This window comes from Podarcis vaucheri (assembly GCF_965113315.1).
Source record: "Podarcis vaucheri genome assembly, chromosome: 8".
Classification (NCBI taxonomy): Eukaryota; Metazoa; Chordata; class Lepidosauria; order Squamata; family Lacertidae; genus Podarcis; species Podarcis vaucheri.
Genome location: NC_138766.1, coordinates 85,481,322 through 85,508,283, shown reverse-complemented (window position 1 = coordinate 85,508,283; position 26,962 = coordinate 85,481,322). Strand labels below are relative to the sequence as shown.

Sequence of the window (26,962 nt, the reverse complement as noted above, 5' to 3'; positions counted from 1 at the left end):
GCTCACCCTGTCACAGGGATTCAAACTGCCAACCTTCTGATTGGCAAGTCCTAGGCTCTGTGGTTTAACCCACAGCGCCACCTGCGTTATCTCATTTACACACAATAAATAACTTATCTATCTGAATTTTTACTTTGTGAAATTTAGTCAATGCATATCAAGGGTTTGATTTGGGAACAATGTTTGATCATATATTCTTCCCCACTTCTCCACTCTTTTTAAAGTTTTTGTTTGATTGTTGCCTGATTACCGCTGTCATTTTAGCAAATTCCAAATATCCACACAGCTTATTTTGAGAAACTGTTATCAGTTTCTCATTTTCCAGTCTGAAACTCAGTCCACCTCATTACTACACCAGTTTGTGATTATTATTTTTTAAAGCAACTCTAAATACAAATTCACATGCACCAGTGTGCATATCTCTCCTAATTGTGCCTCAACCTTTGCCTAATATACACATTTCCTCAAGCATTTCCCCCACAGCATTATGCATGCCAGGTGATATTTTTACTAATATGCACACTGTAAATTATGTATTTATTTTAAAATTTTAATTTATACACCATAGGAATCAATGGCACTCTTTACCCCAAAGTACTTTAAGGATGCACGTGGCACTGTGGGTTAAACCACAGAGCCTAGGGCTTGCCAGTCAAAAGGTCAGTGGTTCGAATCTCCGCAATGGAGTGAGCTCCTGTTCCTCGGTCCCTGCTCCTGCCAACCTAGCAGTTCGAAAGCACACAGTGCAAGTAGATAAATAGGTACCACTCCAGCTGCTTTGGTTCGCCAGAAGCAGCTTAGTCATGATGGCCACGTGACCCGGAAGCTGTACGCCGGCTCCCTCAGCCAATAGAGTGAGTTGAGCACCACAACCCCAGAGTCGTCCGCGACTGGACCTAATGGTCAGGGGTCCCTTTACCCTTACCTTTACTTCCTTTGGGGGGGGGGGTGAGGTCATATCTGCATTTCAGGTTGGAGAACCACACTACAGAATTCGAAGGATAGCTATGTTTCAGTTTGTACATTGTAGTTCAGGAACTGTAAATCTGCATTAAAATGCAAACTGAGCAATTATCTCCCCACCTCCTTTTAATGAAAGCATCTTTCTTGAGTCCCCTGCCTCCTGCAAAATACCTGGAGCCATCCCCAATTCTATCCATTTGGAAGCTCAGAATTCTGAAACAAAAATTTCAGCACAACTCTCATTTTAACATTGCTAGAGAGGAAGAGAAGAATAAAATATACAATGGTTGTTCTGGCAGCTTGAAAATACCTGGGATGTGAGGAAGGATTCCATTTCCTTGCAGAGAGAAGCCCCGCAGGTGTCCACCCAAAAGTTATTCAGTCAATCAGGTGCAGTTATGACTCACTCAGCAACCCAGTGTGTTAAGTATTATTTCTTGCTAGTCCTAAATCAATGTGCGATCAAGATGAAGCAAAACCAGCCCTGCACTCTGGGGTGGAGGGAAGAATTGTGATATGTGGCACAGCAGTTGATGAAGGGTGATGGTGATGAACTAAAAAGATGATGGGTATTGGGATTTTCGGGTCTTTCTGCCTGTCCGAGAATCACGGAGGCAGCATGCAGCGTCGGCGCTGTTAACTTAAGGGAGCTGCGGTTAATTCGTGAATAATATATTCCACGGGACAATGTTTTCCGTGAGCTTAGCGACAGAAGGAGATGAGGGGGAAAGGAAGGAGGGAGAAATGATGGATCAACCTTCTCTCCATGTAGCAAAAGGCTGGAATTAGTTTTAGAAAATGACCCCGCAAAGCAATGTCTCCGGACAAAGCTAAGCTAAGTGACCTGGGGTGCTTGTGTAAAAAGAAAAAGAAAAAAGGTCGTATGAAGACCCAGATTGAATTACACAAAGCTACATAGAAAACGCAAGATTTCCCCGCTTAATAACTTGAAAGCTAACTCCTGAGGGAATTCAAGCTTGGAGTCCACTGGGATATATATTGTACATGCAATTTGACAAATAAAAGCCCCAACGGATTTCCCCACATAGAAACCTGACTACTTAAAAGCATTTTCAGGACCCAGAAGGGGGGGAGACCCCCTGAAAGTTTCCAAATACTGCTGAGAAACGCTTTCCTCTGCCTCCGCTTTGCATCAGGGATGTGGGGATTTCAGTGTGACAGCAAAAGCTCTGACTCAGCTGCCTGAGATTTTATTGTTTTCTGACTCTAGGCCTTGAATTACTTGAACACAGGTGAGGGGAGGGGAGGCTGTAAGTTCGCATGGCCTCAGTCATGCTAGGATCCAGGCCAAAGCTGTGGAAATGCAAAGCAGCGAAAACTGCACTGCAGTTATGACAACGAAGGCGGTGCTGGGATTTATTGGTCTCCCTAGTTTTCGTAGTGGAGGGGTTGTCATACTTGTCTTATGAGTGAAAGGCTTTTCATTCTGAAGGAAATCAGCCCTGAGTGCTCACTAGAAGGACAGATCATGAAGCTGAGACACCAGTACTTTGGCCACCTCATGAGAAGAGAAGACTCCCTGGAAAAGACCCTGATGTTGGGAAAGATGGAGGGCACAAGGAGAAGGGGACGACAGAGGATGAGATGGTTGGACAGTGTTCTTGAAGCTACCAGCATGAGTTTGACGAAACTGTGGGAGGCAGTGGAAGACAGGAGTGCCTGGCGTGCTCTGGTCCAGGGGGTCACAAAGGGTCGGACACGACTTAACAACGACAACAAAGTTTTTGTAGTGGAGGGGTTGTCATACTTGTCTTAGGAATGAAAGGCTTTTCATATATATATATATATATATATATGGGGTATTAGGTTTGATGGGGGCATACCGTGCTCCACCTGGGGCCATTTGTTCACCTTTAGCCCCCACCCTCCACTCAGCTCTCACCTGTGGGTCCTAGAAGCAGTCTCAACATGTGACAGCAACCAGACCCTGGGAAACCAGGTGAGGGTAGCCAATGGGTCTCAAACCCTCTGAGTTAGGGACATACCCTGCATATGGAGACGGGCTCCAGCAGAATGAATGGACAAGACCAATAGGGGGCCCCACAGTCAAGAAGGTGGTTTCTGCTCATGCTGTAGAGCAGGCATAGGCAACCTCGGCCCTCCAGATGTTTTGGCACTACAACTCCCATCATCCCTAGCTAACAGGACCAGTGGTCGGGGATGATGGGAGGTGTAGTCCCAAAACATCTGGAGGGCCAAAGTTGCCTTTGCCCACTGTAGAGGGAAGAGAGAGGAGGTTGGGGCTCATCTGCCTGGGAAGGTAGCTCATCTAGGGAAAGGAAACTTTGTTTGTTTGTTTGAATTTTTATTGGAAATTTTATTTACAACATAACATAAACCCCCCATCCCCCCAATACAGAAATCCACCCTCATTAAACGTGAACATAACATACAAAGAGCATAACATAGAACAATACAAACAACCAAATAAAATACTTCCTTTATCTGGCCTCCTTATTTACTTCTGTTTCCTTTGTGAATAATTATTAAGATTTTTCTAATTATAACTTAAATATCCACAAAGTCTTCTGCAGACATTAATCGAAACAAGTCCAGGTATGTATTTTAGAGCACTGTTTTGTGAAATGTTCTCTGTATTTCCCCCATGCTTTTTGAAACTCTTGTCTAGTGTGATCTCTAATTGCCTCTGTTATTCTAGCCAGTTTGATGTACTCTAACAGTTTGTCTTATCATTCCTTTTTTGTTGGCAGAGTTTCTTTTTTCCAGTTTTTAGCAATTGGAAAAGGAAACTTTGATCCCAAACCTCTGCTGCCTTGCAGGAGAATAAAAGGGTGAGGAGGAAGTGGCCTACACAAATCCAAGACGGTTGGATGGTGCCTTGGACGGCTCCTTCCTGCAACTCCAGTAGCCAAGCTGGTGCCAAATGTATTGTTCTGCTTTCCTTTGGACCACATCAGAGAGGCTGAGAGGGGGTATTTTCATCTGGGCAGCCCACGACTTCCATACACACTGCCCAGGTGAAGTCACTTCGGTGCTTCCAACATTGCGGTTTGACTTCACCCACAGAGACACATTCCATTTCCTCTTGAGAGAGATGGATACCAATGACAGTATTTGAGGGGAAGGAAAGTTGTTCAGCTGTAGAAATGTGCAGATATTCTCAGGTTCAATTCCCAGCATCTCCTCGCTGGACTGGGAAAAACTCCCTGCCTGAAACTCCACAGAGCTGCTGCCAGTTAATATTTACAGTACCAAGCTACTTGGACTAACTGTCTGAGGTTGCATGAGGCAGTTTCCTGTGTTCAGTTGAGAATGGGCTCTCTTTTTTGGAACAGTTACAGATGGGTAGCCGTGTTGGTCTGCCATAGTCAAAATAAAAAAATTCCTTCCTGTAGCACCTTAAAGACCAACTAAGTTAGTTCTTGGTATAAGCTTTCGTGTGCATGCACACTTCTTCAGATACACTGGAAGTGTATCCAGTGTATCTGAAGAATGGTAGTCCCATAACATCTGGAGGGCAGAGTTTGGGGATGCCTGCTCTAGTCAGTAGACCAGTTCTGGACTCCCAACCATTATTTGCGCCTGAGACAAATAAACTTTGCCAACAGCCCATGTGCAATAGCAATGGGTGAGGTGTTGATGTTTGTGGAGATTACAAAATCCAGCTGTTGCCTTTGCAATGGACCTATTCCTCATCTGCCCAAATTGGGATGCATATGGCCCCTTTCTTGCTTATCAGATGAGTAGAGAGGGGAGATTTCCTTCCCTGTTGCTGTACCTGGCTGAGAGGTTTCATCTCACTCTTCATTGTGTGCTGCAGGTGTCTGGCCCTCAGAGGGCTCCGTAGAGGGCAACGAGGCCCACAAGAAGGGAAAAGGTTATCCGTTCCTGTTGCAAAGCATCCTTACCTTTCTCTGCCTCTATTGCCTCCAAGCCAGGAAAAAGGAATAATTGAGTGAGGAGTCCCACCTGTGTCTCTCCCAGCAGAGCTCTGGCTGAGCTCTGTTTGCATACAAGGCCTCGGGGTATGCTGATGGTGACAGCTACTGCGTGGTCCTCATCTCATGCAACTCGTCTAATTCACAGCACTCCAGGGGGAGTGGGGCCACTGTCCTATTTGAGTGATTTGCAAGGCATATTTCTCCAGGTCAAATTCAGCCGAGGGGTAGTGGAGATGGGGGTGGAGGGAAGTGGCTTACTTGTCCCCAATCCCCCCCCCCCGGTTATCCTGATCTTTCCTGGGCAGCTTTTCTTTGACCAAATTTCACATCATACGACTGAAATGCAATGACACCACTTTAACGACTTCCTCCCAAATAATTTTGGCACAGATGGGGTTATCAGCTGGGCAGCCCATTGATCTTGCCCAGGTACGCTTCTGATATGTTATTATATCAGTTATTATAACCACTGATCAAGCTATGAAGATGTGAAAGCAGGCGTGCTGATTATGTGTCAAGAGAAGACATAGCATTTTTATTTATTTTTTAGCAAAAGGAGAAAGAGCTGAGAGATTTGTTGTCAGCATCAAGACTCCACACTACAAAGACGAAAGAGCAGTGGTGTAATTTGACAGGTGATTTTTTTTTTTTTGCAGGGGATACTTTTTACAAAGACGTTTCTTCCCCTTGCACTATCGAAATGAGTCCTTGCTAATGATTGCTCTTTTCTCATTTAAAGAGGTAGCAGTCATTCCCATTACTATCCTTAATTTAAAATGTGTCAACATGCTGGAAGCCACTGGGGTTTTCGCAATTTATTTTTAATGTATAAATTGTCTTCAGGAATTAAGCGTACCGTGATATTCCCTCTGCCATCGTGGGAGATATCAAGCTAAATAATATATTACAGGCAATCCTCAAGAAAGCATTCATTTTGCTCATAACATTTGTTTTCCCCCCCCAATACTCCTGTGTATGACATTAGAGATTAGAATTGTGTGCGTGTGTGTGTGATATTATATTTAGGAAATTAAAAATGAAATAATATTTCATCATAAATGAGAACCTGAATAAAAAATGGGCGGGGGAATGGTGTTGCTTTAAAAGAAATATTGCAGTACATGAACAGACAAGACAAATCCATAGTCACTTTAGAAAGATCTTATCTGCCTACCAACCCCCCAAAATCTTCCTTGATCTTCAAACGAGATTCATCCCTAAACATACAAAACATAAACTCCTTGTGAATTTTTCATAAAGACTGTATTCAAAAGACAATTGCATCACAAAAGGTTTTAGTGTTTGTTTCAGACACTCTGGCAATGCAGAAATTTTCTTCTTTTTAAAAAAAGATATTTATTGAAGTTTCACAAATTATATAATCAAACACAACAATACAAACAAACACAAACAAGAAAAAACAAGTATAATTTCAAATCCTTATTTTCTTAAAACTTACTTCACCGACCTCCTCATACCTCCCCTTTCTGCATTCCAATTTCCAATATTTAGTTCAGCAAATCCTCACCCTTAATTTTATCCAATTGTTAACCTTTCTTTTCTTTTAACTTAATCTTTACAGCTGTAATCCACTTACTTTCTAAAGCCACATCATTTTAACACTCATTAATTTTACAATGTTTCTTAAGATAGTTCTTAAATTTCTTCCAATCTTCTTCCACCGTCTCTTTCCCCTGGTCTCGGATTCTGCCAGTCATTTCTGCCAGTCCCATATAGTCTATCACCTTCATCTGCCATTCTTCCAAGGTGGGTAGATCTTGTGTCTTCCAATACTTTGGCAATGCAGAAATTTTCATCAACATGGAAATCACAAAAATGGCATTAAAAGCATCTTGGGCATAACTTAGTGGTGAAGCACATGGTTCATATGGTGACGGTTCCAGGTTCAACCCTTGGCATAACCAGGCAGGACGGGGTAAGATCCTCCTGGGGAGAAGTTGCTAGTGTTTTAGGCCATGAGTGGAAAACTGGGGCCCCCCCAGAAGTAGCTGGATTCAACTCCCACCATCCCCAGTGAGCGTAGGCAGTGGCCAGAGATTATGGGAAATATCATTCAACAACATCCAGAGTGCCCCAGGTTTGTTTCCTAGACTGCTATACACCTACTACTGATGCTGGCTAAAGACAACTTCTCCAAACCACCAATGCTATGCTATAGACAATATTGAACCCGAGTCTGATCTGAGATAAGAAGACGACGACAACGATGACTTTGGATTTGATATCCCACTTTATCACTACCCTAAGGAGTCGCAAGTGACCCGGGTGGTGCTGTGGGTTAAACCACAGAGCCTAGAACTTGCTGATCAGAAGGTCGGCGGTTCGAATCCCCGCGATAGGGTGAGCTCCCATTGCTCGGTCCCAGCTCCTGCTCACCTAGCAATTCGAAAGCACGTCAAAGTGCAAGAAGATAAATAGGTACTGCTCCGGCGGGAAGGTAAATGGTGTTTCCATGCACTGTTTCACCAGAAGCGGCTTAGTCATGCTGGCCACATGACCTGGAAGCTGTACGCTGGCTCCCTCGGCCAGTAAAGCAAGATGAGTGCCGCAACCCCAGAGTCGCCTGCGACTGGACCTAATGGTCAGGGGTCCCTTTACCTTTAAGGAGTCACAAAGCAGCTAACAACCTCCTTTCCCTTCCTCCCCACAACACACACTCTGTGAGGTGAGTGGGGCTGAGAGACTTCAGAGAAGTGTGACTGGCCCAAGGTCACCCAGCAGCTATATGTGGAGGAGTGGAGACGTGAACCCAGTTCACCAGGTTACACCATACTGACTCTCAGTGTGGAGAGGAAGCTTTTGATGTTGTTTTTTTAAAAAAAAACAAACCAAACAGATACAGAAAAAGAAAGCAACAACCTTCATCATGGGCTGTGGTACCCTATAGAATCATAGAACTGCAGAGCAGGAAGAGACCCTGAGGATTATCTAGTCTTTCAATGCAGGAATACGCACCTGTCCTGTATGGGGATCGAACGTGTGACCTTGGTGTTCTCAGCACCATGCTCTAACCAACAGTCAATGGAATATTAAAGCCTTTCTGCCCTGCCTTTCCACCATAGGTAGTTCTAAGTGGTTTAACCAGCAGTTCCAGAAAGCAGTCAAAATAAACAATTAAACCCAATTAAACTAATCAGACTGAAGTATATCATGGAGAAGTTCTGGCAAAAGCGAAGAGTGCATTCCTATGCATGTCAACTTGGCAGAAACACCCATTGGGTTTAATGGGGCTTACTCCTGAGTAAATATGTTTAGCAGACTGCCCTCCTTGCCATCACAGGCCAGTGGACATAATCTGCCCTATGGGAAGGAACATTTGTGAACATGTGGTTCTTGGTGTATCTGTTGTGTTTTTAAAATGTTCTTGGCCATTTTGAGGGAGCTGGTTGAAAAGCAGGATCTAAATCTAGTAAGTAAATAATGTATGCTCCACAATTGAGGTGCAGAAAAGATGATGTCTCTGATGACCCCTTCCCATCTTACCAAGGAAGGTTGGTACACCCAGAATTATACTTCTGGTGACAATTTCAGTGGACTGGAAAGTCCACAAGATACTCCTTCAGATACCCTGACCCCAGATTCTTTGAATTACACTGGGAAACAAACTGGGAGCTAATGGAAATCTTTAAGGACTGACCAGAGATGCTCACTGATGCTCAGTCCAGGAGATCCCAGTTAACAACTTGGCTGCTTTACTTTATAAAAAGAATTCATTCTCAGTCCTGTGTGGAATGGGAGGGGGAAGTGATAAATGAAATATCTTTGTTGGATAATCCTCTCTAGAGACTTCAAGATCGCCTGCAGCTACATTTTCAGTGGATTCTAAATCATTTATCACCCATTAATCGGGATGTATCAAGATCCTTATTCTCCCTAGTGCTGCAAGACATTATTTTGGAGGTTAAAAATGTGACCCGTCCGCTAAATCTACAGCTTCCCAGTTACTGCACATGAGCCTCTGCTTTGCTGTGTTTTCCATGTCTCAAAATTGGGGAGAGGTGCCATTTTTCCTGACTGTGGTGTAGAGTTCCTATAAGAGAAGACTCTCTTGAGTCCAGGACAGGACGTTACCCTCTCCCAAAATGTTAGCGAGGCCGTAGGACATCTGTTTCTACCCTGTATTCAGCAGGGGTGGAGAAACTCAGGTCTAGGGGCTCATGCAGCCCTCCAGACCTCTCTTCCTGGCCCTTGGAACTCTCCTGGGCCACACCCCCTCTCCAGACCACGCCCCTCGTTGTCCTTGCTCCACACCACCTTCTGTGTTTGTGCCAGACTGGAATGTGTTCTTAAACCTTACTAATGCTTCTTGCTTGCCCGGACAGAGGGTGGAAAGATAGCTGTGTGTTCATAGAAAACTTTGACATTTGCATGGTGTTATGTACTGGGTTGAATAGGATCCAAAATGCAGCAGTCTGATTGGTCCTAGAACAATAGCATTCAGAATGCAGCAGTCTGATTGGTCCTAGAACAATAGGATCCAGAATGCAGCAGTCTGATTGGTCCACAGGGGCCACCCAATCCAGCTCCAGGTGGAAGTGAATCCACAACCTGATTGGCCTACAGAAGAATCCCGGAATTAGCCAATCACGTGGGGCCCATTGTGTATAAAGCAGACATTCTGAGGGAACTTCCATTCCTCATCACCACTATGAGCTGAATAAAGAGCATGAAATCCACTCTCGACTCCGAGTATATTTCACATGCCTGGAATGTTGCCTACTGTACAAGACAAGTCACACATTCCTGGTTCTACTCATGCTTTGCTTTTGGCCACACTCATCCCTGGTATCTGGTTTCCAGAAGGCTGCCAAGGAGGGAATATGGCCCTCAGCTGGGGGAAAGTTCTTATCCTTGGTCTACTGTGTGTCTAGGAGTATAGGTAAGGGTAGGAGAATTCAGCAATTGTGCTGAGGGGTTGCTAGATGAGCACCTGCCAGGCTCTGTGGTCTGAGTCGAGCGAGAAGTCAGAATAATAATAATAATATTTATTTATACCCCGCCCTCCCCAGCCAAGGCTGGGCTCAGGGCGGCTAACAAGCAATAATAAAAATAAGTTGAATGATTACAACTTAAAAACAAAATTAAAATACAACATTAAAATATTGAAACATTAAAATATTAAAATGTAGCCTCATCGCAGGAGGAGAAAGGAAAAGAAAAAAGAAAGAGGGGAGGGAATCAAATTGGCTCCAAGCCAAAGACCAGACGGAACAACTCTGTCTTACAGGCCCTGCGGAAAGAAATCAGATCCTGCAGGGTCCTGGTCTTATGAGGCAGAGCATTCCACCAGGCCGGAGCCAGTGTTGAAAAGGCCCTGGCTCTGGATGAGGCTAATCTAACTTCCTTAGGGCCCGGGACTTCTAGGGTGTTGCTATTTATGGACCTTAAGGTCCTATGCGGGGCATACCGGGAGAGGCGCTCCCGTAGGTACGAGGGTCCTAGGCATGCATTAAATCATAAGTGAAGAGGACAAAGTCAAGACTGAGGAATAGCCAAGGATACAGGAATAGGCCAGAGCTCAGGAAGAGCAGCTTCCTCAGACAAGGTTTGAATGGAAGAAGCTTCCATCTGGCTGGCCACTGTGAGAACAGGAAACTGGACGAGATGCTCCTCTTTTATGGTTGTGGGTGTTCGAAGACATTTTCTGTTTACTGTTGCATTCCACCCTAAGCTCGAATGATATCAGGTGGTTAAAAAAATATTTTAATTGATAAGCAAATAGCTGTGAGACAATGAAGCGAGCTAGAGAGGACTGATGGGGAAATAAGTCAAAGGCTGCAAAGGGCAGATGCATTACTCTGAGTTCCAAGCAAAGTCCAAGGACTTAACAATTCAAAACCCATTTATAGGGATCCATATAAACACATTTTCCTATTCCTTGACCTTCATTATGGCCAAAGATCCTCTCCAATGATAAATGACAGTCGCTGCTGCCTTTCCTTCTAAGTCAACAAACAATTGATGGATGAGGCAGTGATGTCAGATCGATCCATCAGGCCATTCCTATTTTTAAACACATTCTAGCAAAAATGGATGACCAAACTTTTCAAGATCACCTGTGAGTATTCCCCTTGCTCTTTGCAAGCACCGCCTGACATGATCCCTGGATCCTAAATCACTTGGCTTAGTTAGGAAACTTCTGCTTGGAGGACCTAAGTGGAAGAGAAAAAAACTCAGTATTTGGCCCAGCTAGTCATTCCAGCATTTTTTGTTTTGTTGATACAAATGCTGGCCAAATGGCTGAATTTGAAACCAACAGGTTGTTCAGTCCGAAACAAGGATATGTTCAACCAGAATATTTATCAGCTGATGACTATAACTTCAAGTGATGACTGCTACTTTACTTTTCTGTGCTGATATCCTGCCTTTCCTTAAGTCAATTTACAACCCCCCTCAAGAAATTAAGTTACAGGTTCATATAAACACTTGAACCATCAAGCGCTTATTAAAATGTAGCATTACACAATATGCAACAATAACTCGTTTAGGAGAACAGAACAACAAACAGAAGTTCATCTAATTCCAAACGCTTTAGTATTCATGGCTTTGATTGTAGAACTGATTTTAATACCACATTTGTTTTTTGTTTGAACTGTGAAGTGCATTGGAAGCTTTGATGGAGCAGAGCAATGGTCTATTAAATTTTAAATAAACAAACATCAGAAATGCATATGTTGATGCTGAATACCTCTCGGCTAAAATTGCCTTTGCACTGATTCTGCCCCAAACCTGCAAGGTCAGACACAGGCAGCCTTTTCATGACCTGTGAGAGTAAAGGGAACTTAGATAAAATCATGCAGGATGTCTCTGCATACCTGTTAGTCACCCATGGCTATGTGCAGCCATCAGGAATGTACAAGAATACTTGAGAAGAACTTTCTGGATCAGACCAGAGAGCCATCTTGTCCAACGTACAGTCATACCTTGGTTCTTGAACAGCTTAGTTGACAAACAAATTGGCTCCCGAACACCCAAAACCCAGAAGTAAGTGTTCTGGTTTCCGAATGTTTTTTGGAAGCTGAACGTCCGCCGTGGCTTCTGCTTGAGTGCAGGAAGCTCCTGTAGCCAATCAAAAGCTGCACTTTGGTTTTCAAATGGTTTCAGACTTCCGGAATATATTAAGTTCGAGAACCAAGACACCACTGTATCACTTACCACAATGGCCAAATGTTCTCAGAAACATCTGAGAACCTCTCAAATGAGACATAGTGGCATAGCATGCTCTACTTCTCCCCAATAGCCAACCATTCAGTGTCAATACTGCCTCTGAATCTGGAAAATTCATTTAGTCATTGTGACGAAGAGCTAGTGATAGATATATCCTCTAGCAATCTAAGTTCCTTTTAAAGTCAGCTGGAACACAGGGACATAGGAAGCTGTCTTCTACTGAGTCAAGCCATTGGTCCCTCTATGTCGCTCTCCAGGGTTTCAAGCAGGGAATCTTCCCCAGCCCAACGACGACAGGCTGGGGGTTGAATCTGAGACCTTCTGTACACAAAGAAGATGCTCTACCACTAAGCTATGGCCTCTTCCCCATGCAAACTACAGGGCCCCCATCTCATGATTCAGCAGCACATTTGAAGTTAATGGTAGGAGGGAAATCTTTTTTCCAGAGGAGGGCAACCAAAATGGTCAAAGGCCTGGAAATGATGCCTTATGAGGAACGGCTAAGGGAGCTGGGCATGTTTAGCCTGGAGAAGAGGAGGTTAAGGGGTGATATGAGAGCCATGTTCAAATATATAAAAGGATGTCACATAGAGGAGGGAGAAAGGTTGTTTTCTGCTGCTCCAGAGAAGCGGACACGGAGCAATGGATCCAAACTACAAGAAAGAAGATTCCACCTAAACGTTAGGAAGAACTTCCTGACAGTAAGAGCTGTTTGACAGTGGAATTTGCTGCCAAGGAGTGTGGTGGAGTCTCCTACTTTGGAGGTCTTTAAGCAGAGGCTTGACAACCATATGTCAGGAGTGCTCTGATGGTGTTTCCTGCTTGGCAGGGGGTTGGACTCGATGGCCCTTGTGGTCTCTTCCAACTCTATGATTCTATGATTCTATGATTCTAGTTGCCAGGTGGAAACCCTGTCAGTGTTGGTTAAAAACCCTAGGACCCAAGTGGTCTGCTAGTTTAGGAAAATGCATGATTGTGTGGCTGCATGTTCTGTTTGCAGAAGGCCATAGGTTTCACCAGTGGCATCTCCCATTAAAATGATCTAAGATAGCAGGCAACAAGGAGGTTCTGGGTGCAAATCAGAAGCTTGTTCACTGAGGAATAAGGACCAACTCCTTGGTGCCCGGCTCTTTTGGCCCCTCTGGTATTTTTTTTTTGGGGGGGGAGGGCAGGCCCCACCAATGTTCAAAACAGGGACATTAGCAGATATGTTATAGTTAAGTCTAGCAGGAATCAAAAATGAGCAGCCGATGGGAAATGAAGATGACGAAAACTGAACAAATCAAAAATAAAATATTTTAAGTTTTTGAAATGTCATTTGAAAAGGTATGTCATACAGAGCAGCTAATAAGGGTGGAAACTGAAACATCAAGATGGCGGGGTAGGAAGTCATTTTAAAATTTGCATTCAGTTTGAATTAATGCAATGTTAAATTGGTTAACGTTTTTGAAAAGCAATGAAAATTAATTGGCAAAAAGTAAAATAAAATCAGGGGGCAGAGAAGGGCAAGCATGGAGTTGAGAGCAGCATGGCTTCAGTCCAGTGGCCAACAGCTCCTCCTGCCATGTAAGGGAAAGAGAAGGGAAGTGGCCCCTGGCCAGTGATGGCAGCAGCAGGAGGAGGAAGAGGCCAAGTGCCAGAAAGAGCCATACTGGATAGCTCAGTTGGTTAGAGCATGGTGCTGATAACACCAAGGCTGCAGGTTCAATCCCTTTTTGGGACAGCTACATATGGTATGTCCCACAGAGGACCTTGAGGTCCATGAATAACCATAGTTTAGAGGTCCCGGGCCCTAAGGAAGTCAGACTATCCTCCACCAGGGCCAGGGTCTTCTCAGTGATGGCTCCGACCTGGTGGAATGCTCTGTCCCATGAGACGAGGCCCTGCAGGATTTAACTTCCTTCTGCAGGACCTGTAAGACAGAACTATTCCACCTGGCCTTTAATTTGAATTCAGCCTGATCTTTTATTTCCCTTCCCTTCTCTTCCCTCCCCCTCCCCTTTTATGAAGATCACCCGCTCTGAGACCCCACAGCTAATTCTCCCCTGGCCTCCTCGCTGGCCCAAGTAGGACCAATTCAGCCAGCTAGCCCTGGGGATTATCTAATTGATTTTTGAATTTTATTGTTATTCATGTTTTTATACTATATTTTACGCTGCTTTTATAATTGTTTTAAATTTGTTGTTAGCCGCCCTGAGCCTGGTTTTTGAACCAGGAAGGGCAGGGTATAAATAAAAATGTATTATTATTATTATTATTATTATTATTATTATTATTATTATTATTTTATTATATTCCTGCCTCGCAGGGGGTTGGACTAAATGATCCTCAGGGTCCCTTCCAACTCTACAGTTCAATGAGTCCCAACATCCTGATGCTGTGCACAACATTACACATGTCATTAGCACCCCTCCCCACAATCTCCCTTGCAAGCTGGTACCTCTGCACTGTGGTCCGGCCCTTCCCCAATCTTTGCTAGTTTTCATCCATGCATCAGATAGCCGTGGACTTTATTGGTTCCCTGGGTCACCTGACCATGCACTTAATTGGCAGCCACATGACTTATAATGCCGTCTAAGTAGAATCACAGAATCATAGAGTTGGAAGAGACCACAAGGGCCATCGAGTCCAACCCCCTGCCAAGCAGGAAACACCATCAGAGCACTCCTGACATATGGTTGTCAAGCCTCTGCTTAAAGGCCTCCAAAGTAGGAGACTCCACCACACTCCTTGGCAGCAAATTCCACTGTCAAACAGCTCTTACTGTCAGGAAGTTCTTCCTAATGTTTAGGTGGAATCTTCTTTCTTGCAGTTTGGATCCATTGCTCCGTGTCTGCTTCTCTGGAGCAGCAGAAAACAACCTTTCTCCCTCCTCTATGTGACATCCTTTTATATATTTGAACATGGCTATCATATCACCCCTTAAGCTCCTCTTCTCCAGGCTAAACATGCCCAGCTCCTTTAGCCGTTCCTCATAAGGCATCGTTTCCAGGCCTTTGACCATTTTGGTTGCCCTCCTCTGGACACGTTCCAGTTTGTCAGTGTCCTTCTTGAACTGTGGTGCCCAGAACTGGACATAGAATCTGTGAGTAACACAGCCCAACCTGGAGTTCCATCAGTAGATTTGTGGCATTTGAGATTTCAGAGGTAAAGACCACCAGGATCATGTTTCCTGAAGCACAGGAGTGGGGAGACCGGAGGCCCATCAGATGTTGTCGGACTATGGCTCCCATCAGCCTTGACCACTGGCCATGCTGGGAGCTGGAGCTGATGGGAATAGAAACCCATCAACGTCTGCGGGGCCACAGGTCCCATATCCCCTGCCACAGCACGTCAGTCTGTAAGCCTTCACACACGGCAATAAAAAAGGTTTCACATTGCTTCTCACTCATTAGGCCTCTCCCGCCACACACTCCAGGGGCACGTAAAAAGTAACCTCAAGCAAGTCGAACATGACTTTAAAGAAGAAAGAGAATTTGTGCACAGTAAAAATGCTGGCTGTTTGTGCCAAGCTCTGAGATTAACAACCGAGGAGACTGGAAACTTCTCTTTATTGGTTGTACAAGTTCAGCCCAAACAACAAACACAACATTCCCAGAGGCTTTGTCTCAGTCTCATTCTGCCAGGAAACACCTCAAAGAACTTCTGCTGCAGAGGCCCAGCTCTGGCTGCCAACAGGGAAGCAACTTTTTATAAGCATGAGTAACATTTTATTATCACTACCCAGGCACAGAACCTCAGAGGGGTGGCATACTGTCTTTTGAGGGGCAGTGTTTCATACAGATTATTTTCTTGTTAAAACTTATAAATTTCTGATATTTCACTTTTAATATTGTTGTGAGTTTGGGGGCTGGGCTGGGTTGTACGATGCCCGAATCCATTCTAATCCCTTGGAACCAGTAAGGGTTAAAATCTTATGGAGGATTCAATTCTTAAAGTAGCCAGACCAGCATCTTGGTAATGGGCCTAAGTATAGTCATTAGTGGGACGCGGGTGGCGCTGTGGGTTAAACCACAGAGCCTAGGACTTGCTGATCAGGTGGTCGGCGGTTCGAATCCCGACGACGGGGTGAGCTCCCGTTGCTCGGTCCCTGCTCCTGCCCACCTAGCAGTTCGAAAGCACGTCAAAGTGCAAGTAGATAAATAGGTACCACTCTGGCGGGAAGGGAAATGGCATTTCCGTGCACTGCTCTGGTTCACCAGAAGCAGCTTAGTCATGCTGGCCACATGACCCGGAAGCTGTACGCCGGCTCCCATGGCCAGTAAAGCGAGACGAGCGCCGCAACCCCAGAGTCGGCCATGACTGGACCTAATGGTCAGGGTTCCCTTTACCTTTACCTTTACAACTTCACTGGCATCCCTCAGTATTGTGAACAACACCTGTCAGAGCTGCTTGAAGATCCTAGCTCACAGAGGATCACGCTAGCCAGCGATCATTTAGTAAAAGTCTTTATTGAATTACAGTTTCCATTCTCACGCTGCTGCGCGCAACTCTACGTCTAGTAGCTAGATCGACGAAGCTCCGTCTGAGTCTCCGCCCCGTGCGCACCAACTTAATATCCTAGCCCTGCTCCACCTTTTCCGCCTGACTGTCCTCCTCTGGGTCCCTCTACCCCCCGGGGCTTCTTCCTTCCGGGATTCTTCTGACGCTGACCCGGACCCTCCTGCCTCCTTGCGCCGGGCTTTAGGACCTGGCTCCCTTTCCGGGCTGCTTACTGCGCCGCCTTCCTCTGCATTTGAACTTGGCGCGCGCGCCCAACCTTCCACTTTCCTCTTAACCGTTTCTTCGCTCCCCGATGGAGGTGTGGCCACTCCTGACTCATGCCCTCCCTCCTGTGGTGAGCTGCCAGCGCTTGCCCCCTGGCTCCCTTCCTCTTCCCTGCTCTCTGGCGGTGACGCTGGTCCCGATTTCCAACTGCTCTCCTCTGAGTCCCCTCTGGCTCTATCTTCCTGGGGTGCCCCCCTAGACTCCCCCCTTGCCCTGGCCACTGGTGCTCCTTTCTGTGAATCCTCTGATTCACTGGAAAGACTCGGAGATCTCGGGTCGTCGTCATCACTCATCTTTTCTTCTGCCTCCTCCCCTTCGCTCTCTGTTTCCTCCCTTGCCCTTGCCTCTGCTCCTAAACCCCTGACATCCATCCCCCCCTCGAAGCCCCCCATTCCCCCCTCCCCTCCTTCCGGTGCTGGAGCTGGGGTGTGCTGTTGCAAAGGGACGAACGTCGGATATCGTTCGCTTCCCGTGGCGGGCCTCCATCTGAAGTCTCGCGGGTCTTCCTCCCTGCTCTCGTCGACGACGGTCACCTCCGCTTCCATCTCTGTGCCGCCGTGCTCGAAACCAGGGTCGTCCCCGAAAACGTCCATGTCCGTCTCTCTCTCACTTCCTCCTGGCGGCGTTGCTCGTCCTGGGCCTTCCAGCCACCTTCTGCGGAACTGCTCCTCTGGTCTATCGTCCCACCAATACGAGGGTTCTGATGCAGATCCCGAGGGTGACCCCTCCGGGGAACGGACGTCTTGTGTCGGGTCCTCGTCCGAGTCGAACCCCCGGAAAGTGCTGGCCGAAAGCGTGGGCGTGAAAAGCCAGTCGTCGAAAAAGTCTGCTGGCATAGGTCTATGTGGGAAGAGGGCATGAAACTCGTCTTTGAGTAGAGGTTCGTCCAAGGCGTAGCCCGGCACCCAGCTGTTCGCACTGGCCAGGGTGCCCTCCTTGGCGAGAAAGTATTCTACCCCCTCTTCCCCCCATCTGGAGTCCAAAATCTCCGTGACGTCATTGATGCGCTCCTTCTGTGCCACTCCCGCGTGCCCCGTTCTGTCTCTGACCGGACTCGGCGCCGTTCCGGGTTCCTGGAACCTGTGCGGTGCCTTGTAGGGAGTGAGCACCGATCTGTGGAACACCGGATGCATTCTGGAACCCTCCGGAAGTGCCAGTCTGAAAGCTACCGGGTTGACCTGCTCTTCGACTTGGTAGGGTCCCAGTTGTTTATGCCCTAGTTTCTTCTTGGCCAACGACCTGGCCGGCACTGCGTGGGCTGCTAACCAGACCCAGTCTCCCACGTGGAGCTCTTCGCCAACCCTTCTGTGCCTGTCCGCTTGTACCTTGTATGCGTGTTTGGCCAGCTCCAGGTGGCGCCTCAGCTGATCGTGGACTTCCTGCAGCTCCGACGCGAACGCATCTGCTGTCTGCGGCTCCCCCTCCCCCATTCTTTCCAGTCCCGGGAAGGTTCTGGGGTGCCTCCCGTTGTTGGCGAAGAACGGCGTGACCCCCGTGGACACGTGCTTCGTGTTGTTGTAGGCGAACTCGGCAAGCGGCAGGTAATCCACCCACGTCGCAGGCTGTTGATTCGCATAGCATCTCAGGTACTGCTGCATGATGGCATTGACCCGCTCCGCTTGCCCGTTGGTCTGCGGGTGTCTCGCCGACGCCAGGTTGATCTTGACGTTTAGGAAGCCCATCAGCTTCTGCCAGAAATTCGAGATGAACTGCCGCCCGCGGTCGGACAGAATAGACCGTGGCAGACCGTGAACCTTGAACACGTGGTCTATGAACAGTTTGGCGGTTTGCTCCGCCGTGGCCACCTTCGCACACGGAATGAAATGTGCCATCTTGGAAAACAGGTCCACCACCACCAGCACTGCCGTCTTGCCCCTCGAGCTGGGCAGATCTGTGACAAAGTCCAGAGCCACCCTTTCCCAAGGTTCGACCGGAGTTTGCAGCGGTTCCAACAGTCCTGCCGGCGGTCTGTGCACTGGTTTGGCCCTCTGGCAGGTGTCACACCTCGCCACGTAGTCTGCGACCTCCCCTCTCATTCCAGGCCACCAGAAATCCCTGGCTACTAATTCCACCGTCTTCTCCTTGCCAAAGTGCCCGGCCGTGGGCGCGTCGTGCAGCTGCTGCAGCACCTTGGCGCGAAGGTCGTCTCCCGGCACGTAGATGGCCCCTTTACGGATGAGCAATCCATCTCGTAGCTGGAAACCGTCGGCCGCAGCCTTGCCCCTTTGCACCTCTGCCATCTTTGCTTGCGCGAAGGAGTCATCCTGCAACGCTCGTCGCACCGCCTCCAGGTCCACGGTGGCCGCGGCGCACGCCCATACTGTTGGTGCGAAGATGTGCATGGCGGCCGCTGGCGTTGCGTCCTCCAGATACTGTGGCTTACGGGAGAGGGCGTCCGCCATGATGTTAGTGTCCCCCGGGACATACTCTATGCGGAAGTCGAAGTTCGCAAAAAACTCAGCCCAACGTATCTGCCTCTGGTTTAGGAACTGTGCCGTGCGCCAGTGCTCCAGATTCTTGTGGTCCGTGCAAACCTGCACCGTGTGCTTGGCGCCGATCAGGAAGTGCCTCCACGCTTTGAACGCTGCATGAATGGCCAGCAACTCCCTGTCCCAGATGGTGTAGTTCTGCTCGGACTTGCTGAGCTTCCTGGAGTAAAACGCTCCCGGCCGCCACACCCCCTGCTGGTCCTTTTGCAGCAGGACCGCCCCCACGGCTCTGTCCGAGGCGTCTGTCTCCACCCTCATCGGCCTGCTGGGGTTGACGTGAAGCAGCTGCTCTTCCGACGCGAAGAGACGCTTGAGTGCCTGAAAGGACTGCTCCGCCTCCTCTGTCCAAACGAACTTCTTTTTCTTGGAGCTAAGCGTGTCTGTGATGGCCGCTGTCTGCATAGCGAAGCCCTTGATAAACTTGCGATAGAAGTTCGCAAAGCCGACAAACCTTTGGACCTCTTTTCGGTTGCGTGGACTCTTCCAATCCAATACCGCTCGAACCTTGGCGCTGTCCATGGCGAGCCCCTTGTCAGACAACTTGTAGCCCAGAAAATTCACCTCCGTCACGTCAAATTGGCACTTCTCCAGCTTGGCGTAGAGCCTATGTTGCTTTAGTCTGGTCAGCACTTCCTTGACGTGTCTGTCATGCTCCTGCTGCGATTCCGAAAAGATCAGGATGTCATCTAAGAAACAGACGCACGTCTTGTAGAGAAGTCCCGCCAACACGTGATGCATGAAAGCTTGAAAAACGTGGGAGCCATTTTGCAATCCAAAAGGCATAACTCTGTATTCGTAGGTACCCAGTGGCGTGAACATGGCCGTCTTCCACTCATCTCCCTCCCGCATGCGAATGAGGTTGTACGCCCCTCGCAGGTCTAACTTGGTGAACACTTTTCCCTTCCGCACCTTCGCCAGGAGGTCGTCGATTCGTGGCATGGGGAAGTCCGACGGCTTGGTCCCATTGTTTAAAATGCGATAGTCCACGACCAGTCTTTTTTGGGGCGTGTCTCGCTTTTTAACAAAGAATACAGGACTGCCCCCCGCTGCCTTGGACTCTCGGATGAAACCGCGCTCCAAATTATGATCTAAGAACTCTTTGAGTTCTTGCAGCTCGTCCTCTGACATGGAATACAGCTTCCCTTTGGGCAGCGCCGCCCCCGGCAGCAGGTCAATTTTGCAGTCATATGGTCTGTGAGGGGGTAGCCTGTCCGCCTCCTTCTCGCAGAAAACTTCCAAAAATTCTGCGTACTTGTGGGGAATCGCTTGCAGCGTGCCTAGCTGCAGCTGTGACTCCTCTTGCTCCCCTTCCTGCTGGGGCATGATGCAGTGTTCAGCACAAAAGGAAGAGCCGAAGGTCAGCTGCCTCTGGTACCAAGCCAGCGCCGGGCTGTGCTTGTCCAGCCAACTCATGCCCAATACAATGGGCGTGTCCGATAGCTGAGTGACGTTGAAGCTGATGATTTCCCTGTGATTCCCAAGTCGCATCACCATTGGCGGCGTCTGCTTCACCACTTGCCCCCCTAGCAACTCCCTTCCATCCACCGTGACAACCTGCAGGGGCAGCGTGGCAGGCAGCAACTGTATAGCGTGCTTGTCGACAAACTCCTGCCCTATAAAGTCCGCGTTGCTGCCCGAGTCGATGGTAATTGGCACGTCCATGGTGATTCCATTGGGCAGCTGGAGAGATGCGGTGAGCCTCACCACTGGTTTGGGCGGGAGGGGGTTCACGGGCTGTAAAATCTCTGGGGACTGCTTCACTGACATGTCTGGCTGGGCCCCAGTGCCTCTTCCTCCAGCCAGACATCGTCGTTTCCCTGCTGTGGTTCTCCTTGCTGCGTTGCTGCAGTCACCATTGCTGAGGCTGCAATGAGCTTGTGGAGCCTCTGGGGACACTCTTTCGCCATATGCCCTGGCTCCTCACAGACGTAACACTTTCTGTTCCCTCTAGGAGGCTTCGCTTTCACTGCTGCCGGTGCTAGGGCTCTGGTTGCTGACTGAGCCCTTGCACCTCCAACCTCCATAGGTTCGGCTCCTCCTCCTGGCGGAGGCGTGGATTGCGCCCGCGCTGCTTCTCTGGGAAGGAAGGAGGGGCCCCTGGCTGATTCGCGCCCTCCACGCCCTTCGTCCCTGCTCCACGGACGTTCTTCCAGCCTCACCCCCACTGCCAGTGCCCTCTGAACGACCTCCTGGGTGGTTCGGGGTCTCTCCCCCCTCGCGATCTCATCTTTAATCAAGCTGTGCAACCCCTCCCAAAAGAGGTCTCTTACAGGGGCCGAATCTCTGTCCCATTCCAGGGCACTGACCAAGGCGAAAAAGCGGGCATGGTACTGTCTGACGCTGGCCCTCCCTTGTCTTAGCCCATGCACCTCCTTCCGGGCAAGATCCACGTCAATACTTGATAAAAAACACCCATCCATCGCTTTAATAAAGGCATCTGCATTCTGGAGCGCCGGATCCTTATCCCTCCATAAATTGCGTAGCCATGCTTTAGCATCCCCATGCAAATGGGCCATGATGAATCCCACTCTCTCTTGCTCATCTCTAAAGTCTTTATGCAGCAGTTGCAGTGCGCACAGTACGTCTGCTCTAAAGTTGGGATACTGTTGCAGGTTCCCATCGAAGTGAGAGACCAGCCCGCCTGTTCGTCTCGCCAACCCAATTCCCTCCTGCCGGGGTGTCTGCTTCGTCAGCACGTCTAACCTGATCTGGAGATCCCTGCAGGCGGCAGCTGCCTCCTCCTCTCTCTTCCTGGATGCGAGAGCCTCGGCATTCAGTTGTGCCACTGCTTTTCTGAGTTCCTCTATCTGCTGCTCAGCCGTCATGTCGTCTGCTGTTCGTGAGCTCACTAGTAGGCACCTGTTTCTCTCCCCTCCTCGGGGCTGTAGATGCCCACAATTCGGAGACGGAGCTTACTGTCAGAGCTGCTTGAAGATCCTAGCTCACAGAGGATCACGCTAGCCAGCGATCATTTAGTAAAAGTCTTTATTGAATTACAGTTTCCATTCTCACGCTGCTGCGCGCAACTCTACGTCTAGTAGCTAGATCGACGAAGCTCCGTCTGAGTCTCCGCCCCGTGCGCACCAACTTAATATCCTAGCCCTGCTCCACCTTTTCCGCCTGACTGTCCTCCTCTGGGTCCCTCTACCCCCCGGGGCTTCTTCCTTCCGGGATTCTTCTGACGCTGACCCGGACCCTCCTGCCTCCTTGCGCCGGGCTTTAGGACCTGGCTCCCTTTCCGGGCTGCTTACTGCGCCGCCTTCCTCTGCATTTGAACTTGGCGCGCGCGCCCAACCTTCCACTTTCCTCTTAACCGTTTCTTCGCTCCCCGATGGAGGTGTGGCCACTCCTGACTCATGCCCTCCCTCCTGTGGTGAGCTGCCAGCGCTTGCCCCCTGGCTCCCTTCCTCTTCCCTGCTCTCTGGCGGTGACGCTGGTCCCGATTTCCAACTGCTCTCCTCTGAGTCCCCTCTGGCTCTATCTTCCTGGGGTGCCCCCCTAGACTCCCCCCTTGCCCTGGCCACTGGTGCTCCTTTCTGTGAATCCTCTGATTCACTGGAAAGACTCGGAGATCTCGGGTCGTCGTCATCACTCATCTTTTCTTCTGCCTCCTCCCCTTCGCTCTCTGTTTCCTCCCTTGCCCTTGCCTCTGCTCCTAAACCCCTGACAACACCGAACTTACCTTTTGTTGGTATCTTCATGAACTTACCTAAAAAGATAAAGAAAACAAAAGACTGAGTCCAGCATTTGAAAAATCTATTGAAATCAGACATCATAAGTTCATCTTAGGCTGGGTAGTTTGCAAGTTTCTGTGGCTTTGCACAAGGTTTTGTATTTTTCTCAGAAGATTGATAAAGAATATATAATTATTTTGGTAATTATTGTGTGTATATTAGTGGCCAACGTGTTACATGAGTGGTACTACTATAAATTCTGCAATCGAGCAGCAACTCTGGAGCCTGTTTGTGTCTCTGCGGTGCAGAGAAATGGGTTCTCCTCCGTCAATCATTTTGTGGCATGATTCTCTAGCTGAGATGGAGGAGGACAATAATCTTAACAATTCTGTGTGAAGTATAATTAGTGGGTCCTCTTGGGATTTCTTAAGCTACACTCATCTGTTCCATACATTCATTTGCTCGCTGTCTTTCAGCTACGTCATCTCAAAACTGATTTCTCCTTTCTTCCCAGAGAATAAAGCAGTTTCAAAGGAAATTTGAATTCCCCATACAATTTAAGAAAAACAATAACAGAACAACAACAACAAAATCCCAGGGAGATTATTTGAAGTCTGAAGAGCTAACTGGCATTCTAGGAAGCAGATTTGCCACCCCCCACATCGCCCCAACAATTTTATCTGCCCCTGTAGATGTATTTGCAGAAGATGTCATCCAGATAATAACGATGAGCCTAGTGCTTGCAATCTTCTTCACAAAAAAACACTTTGAGACTTTATTAGTGAAATGATCCAGTGAGAAAGGAGAATGTAAAGTGCTAACCTGGCAATTATATTTTAAAGAAACCAACAGGTACACACCGGATAATTATAAGCTATCATCTATAAAGTTACAAGTGTCTAGCTGCAAAGAGATTGGGGCATAAAAGGAGAATGTCAGATCAGAATGTTCTTTTGCTAATTTCTGACAAAAACATAATGGCTTTAGCAAGCGTGATATTTCTAGAACTTCATTGTAACCATTAACATCTTGCGAGATCTATCTTTCCTTAATGTCAAGCTATTATTATTTTTTAGGGGCGCCATTTACATTTTAAAGGGGACGTACCTACACAGTTCTGTTCAGGGTACACGTGTGTGTGTGTGTGTGTGTGTGTGTGTGTGTGTGTGTGTAGTTACTCTCTGCTCTTTACAGCAACAACTTCAAAGAGCTGCCGCCTGTCTGTGTTGACAAGATTGATAGGTGGACGATGGGTTTGATTTTGCATAAGGCAGTCTTTGATAACCCCATGTTTCGGAATTGGCAGAAATGACCGGCAGAATCCGTGACCAGGGAGAAGAGTCGGTGGAAGAAGACTGGAAGAAATTTAAAGACTACTTGCAGAAATACTGTAAAATTAAGGAATGTTAAAATGATGTCGGATGGAAACTAAGTGGTATTGTAAAAAGATTATCAAAAATATGTAAATATGGATTGACAATGGTTATAAACACATGGTTATGATAGGTTAAGATACTGAGTAAAGATAAATGACAGAGGGTAAGGATTTGCTGAATTAAATATCTGAACTGGAATACAAAAAGGGAGGTGTGAGGAGGTCAGGAAACTAGTAAATGAAGTATAAGATATGAAATTATTGATCTTTTTCTTTTCTTTTTTCCTTTTTGTTAACTGTTTTCTATTTTGTATTTTTCATGTGTTCTGTTTTTGTACTTTTGTAGTTTTTTTTCTTCTTTTCTTTTTTAAGGTTATTTTTTGTTCTTATTTGTTAAGTCTAAACTTTGAAACTTTTTAATGTTTGTAAAATCTCAATAAATATTATTTTAAAGATAACCCCATGTTTCTGTGAATTTGCCAAAATGGTCCTCCTAGTGCTGTTGCTTCGATAGGACGCACCCACTAATGGGAGAGGTAGTGATACCAGCTAGCTCCCTCTCCCTCCTCAGTTCTCCCCAGGAGTCAGTTCCAAAAGCTTAGGGGGACCTCCAAGAACCAATTTTCAGGGAATCAGCAAAAACGGCCTCCTCAATTAGTGGACACCATCCATGGGACCAAGAACACAAGTCTAAGGAGACAACTGAATGAGATGGACACAACTGAGCATGTCACCTACTCGGTGCTTTTTTCTTAAAAGAAATGTTATGGGTCAAATGTTATTTTCATTTTGGCTCAAGAAAATCACCATTTTACAGTTCGAATCAGGGAAAATAAATACAGCAAATGGACAAAAGTACAAAGATTCACAAAATGTTTAGCGGTATGCGTACACCTGCATCCTCCTAGGGAAAAAAGCACTGCAGCTACTCATAATTGTCAGCATTTGCCAGCGTAGCATTCAAAAAGTAGGAGGTTTTGCTGGTTTCCAGGCATTCACAAACCCAACTGGGATTGCCAATATTTACCTGTGGATATCAACACCACACACTCAAATGTCACAAATTCGTAAAAGAATTATACCCTCCTTCTGAAGAATAACAGAAACACCTACACACACATTTTTGGACATTCTCCCTAAACTGGAATATGTACCATTTAGTTTTTGCTGGGCTCCTGAAATGTTGCGCCTATAGAGGTGTGCTGTATAAAAGCAATACAATACATAGGTGAAGAAGAAAGGCTCTGGCTCAATAGCTCAGTTTCTGCTTCGTATTCAGAAGGTCTCAGGTTCAAACCTTGGCATCTCCAGGCAGGACTGGGAGAGACCCTGGCCTGAGATGTTGCTTCCTGCTGGTGTAGGCAGTACTGAGCTGCATGGACAGCTTCTTCTGTTCTTCAGTGAATGAAAATATAATAGTCTTTTGAGGGGGGGGGGAATCCTGGACAGAAATCTGTAGGGCGTTGACTTGTAGATGAAGGAACTTTGTGGCCTTTGCAAAATTATATTCAAAGCAGAACAACGAGGGGGCTTCACCTCCACTAATCTCCATGGTTCCTCCAAACAAGATCTTGTCTTGAATCATAGTAATGAGTTTTTCAGAACAATATTGGAGTGGAGATTCTTATATAATGTATATCTCGGGGAATCTGGGTATACACAGGTAATGAATGTAATATAATTTTAATGAGAATTTCATTTTATGGTTCGGGATACGCGAAGACATAACTTCTCATAATGTAATTACCTTTGATTAATCAGTGGGAATTATTAACTTCACACAAAAGCTTGGCTTCCTCCTCCTTTCTTCCCTTCCCCCACCCTCCTCCTCGAATATGTAATGAAATTGCTCTTATTAGTTTGAGAATAGTAGGTGACAGAGAGAATGGAAGCATTAATGAATATATATTTTAAGGCTGTGGAATGGATTTATCTGAGGGCCAAAACAAAGTGGACATAATCAGAGGGTCTCAGATGCGCTAGCACAAACTGTGGCTGTCAGGGGGTTGGACATTAGGCAGGAAGGACAGACAGCCAGGGTGAAAAACCATACAAAAAATCCCCAGGGTGGGTGAACCTGAGGCTCCCTGGATCATTTTAGTTTGCCCTTTCCCAACCATATTCCAACTGAGTGACAGCCTTTGGTTTAACTGTACTCTGTAAATGTGGCTGCACCATATGTTTCGATTAAGAAATTCGGCGCATCTCGATGGAGTGATTCAGGCCCTACCAAATAACTATATACAGTCCTTTGCCCAACACACAGCAGGTTCCTTCTTGCTTGTAACTGGAGATACATCTGCAGAAATCTGTTTTTAATATCTGGATGCAGATGCTTTTTGTAATCTGCATTCAACTTCAGGGAAATATTTGTTCTTGTACTGATGCAGCGAGCACAGAATTTCAGCCCAGCAAGACATAATTTTCTGTTTCCACAATTCTGTAGGTTTTTGTTTTTTTAATGGAAATGCCCATTGTTGCTTTAATTATGAGTACAGTACCAGAACAAGAGTTAACAATACCTGCAATATCAAACAAAAGCAAAAGAAACACACACGGTGTAATGAAAGCTATTTCATGTTT

General features: G+C 47.0%; 1 long non-coding RNA gene across 2 annotated transcripts in view; it reads right to left on the bottom strand.

Annotated features, from left to right (window-relative positions):
- Nucleotides 1-10,353: 10,353 nt before the first annotated feature.
- The window catches only part of LOC309539663, a 35,097-nt gene continuing 18,488 nt past the window's right edge, over nt 10,354-26,962 (bottom strand). For both annotated transcript variants that reach the window (XR_014222928.1, XR_014222929.1), the window contains one exon: nt 10,354-11,046. This is a non-coding gene — a long non-coding RNA (uncharacterized lncRNA). The remainder of the gene's footprint in view (nt 11,047-26,962) is intronic.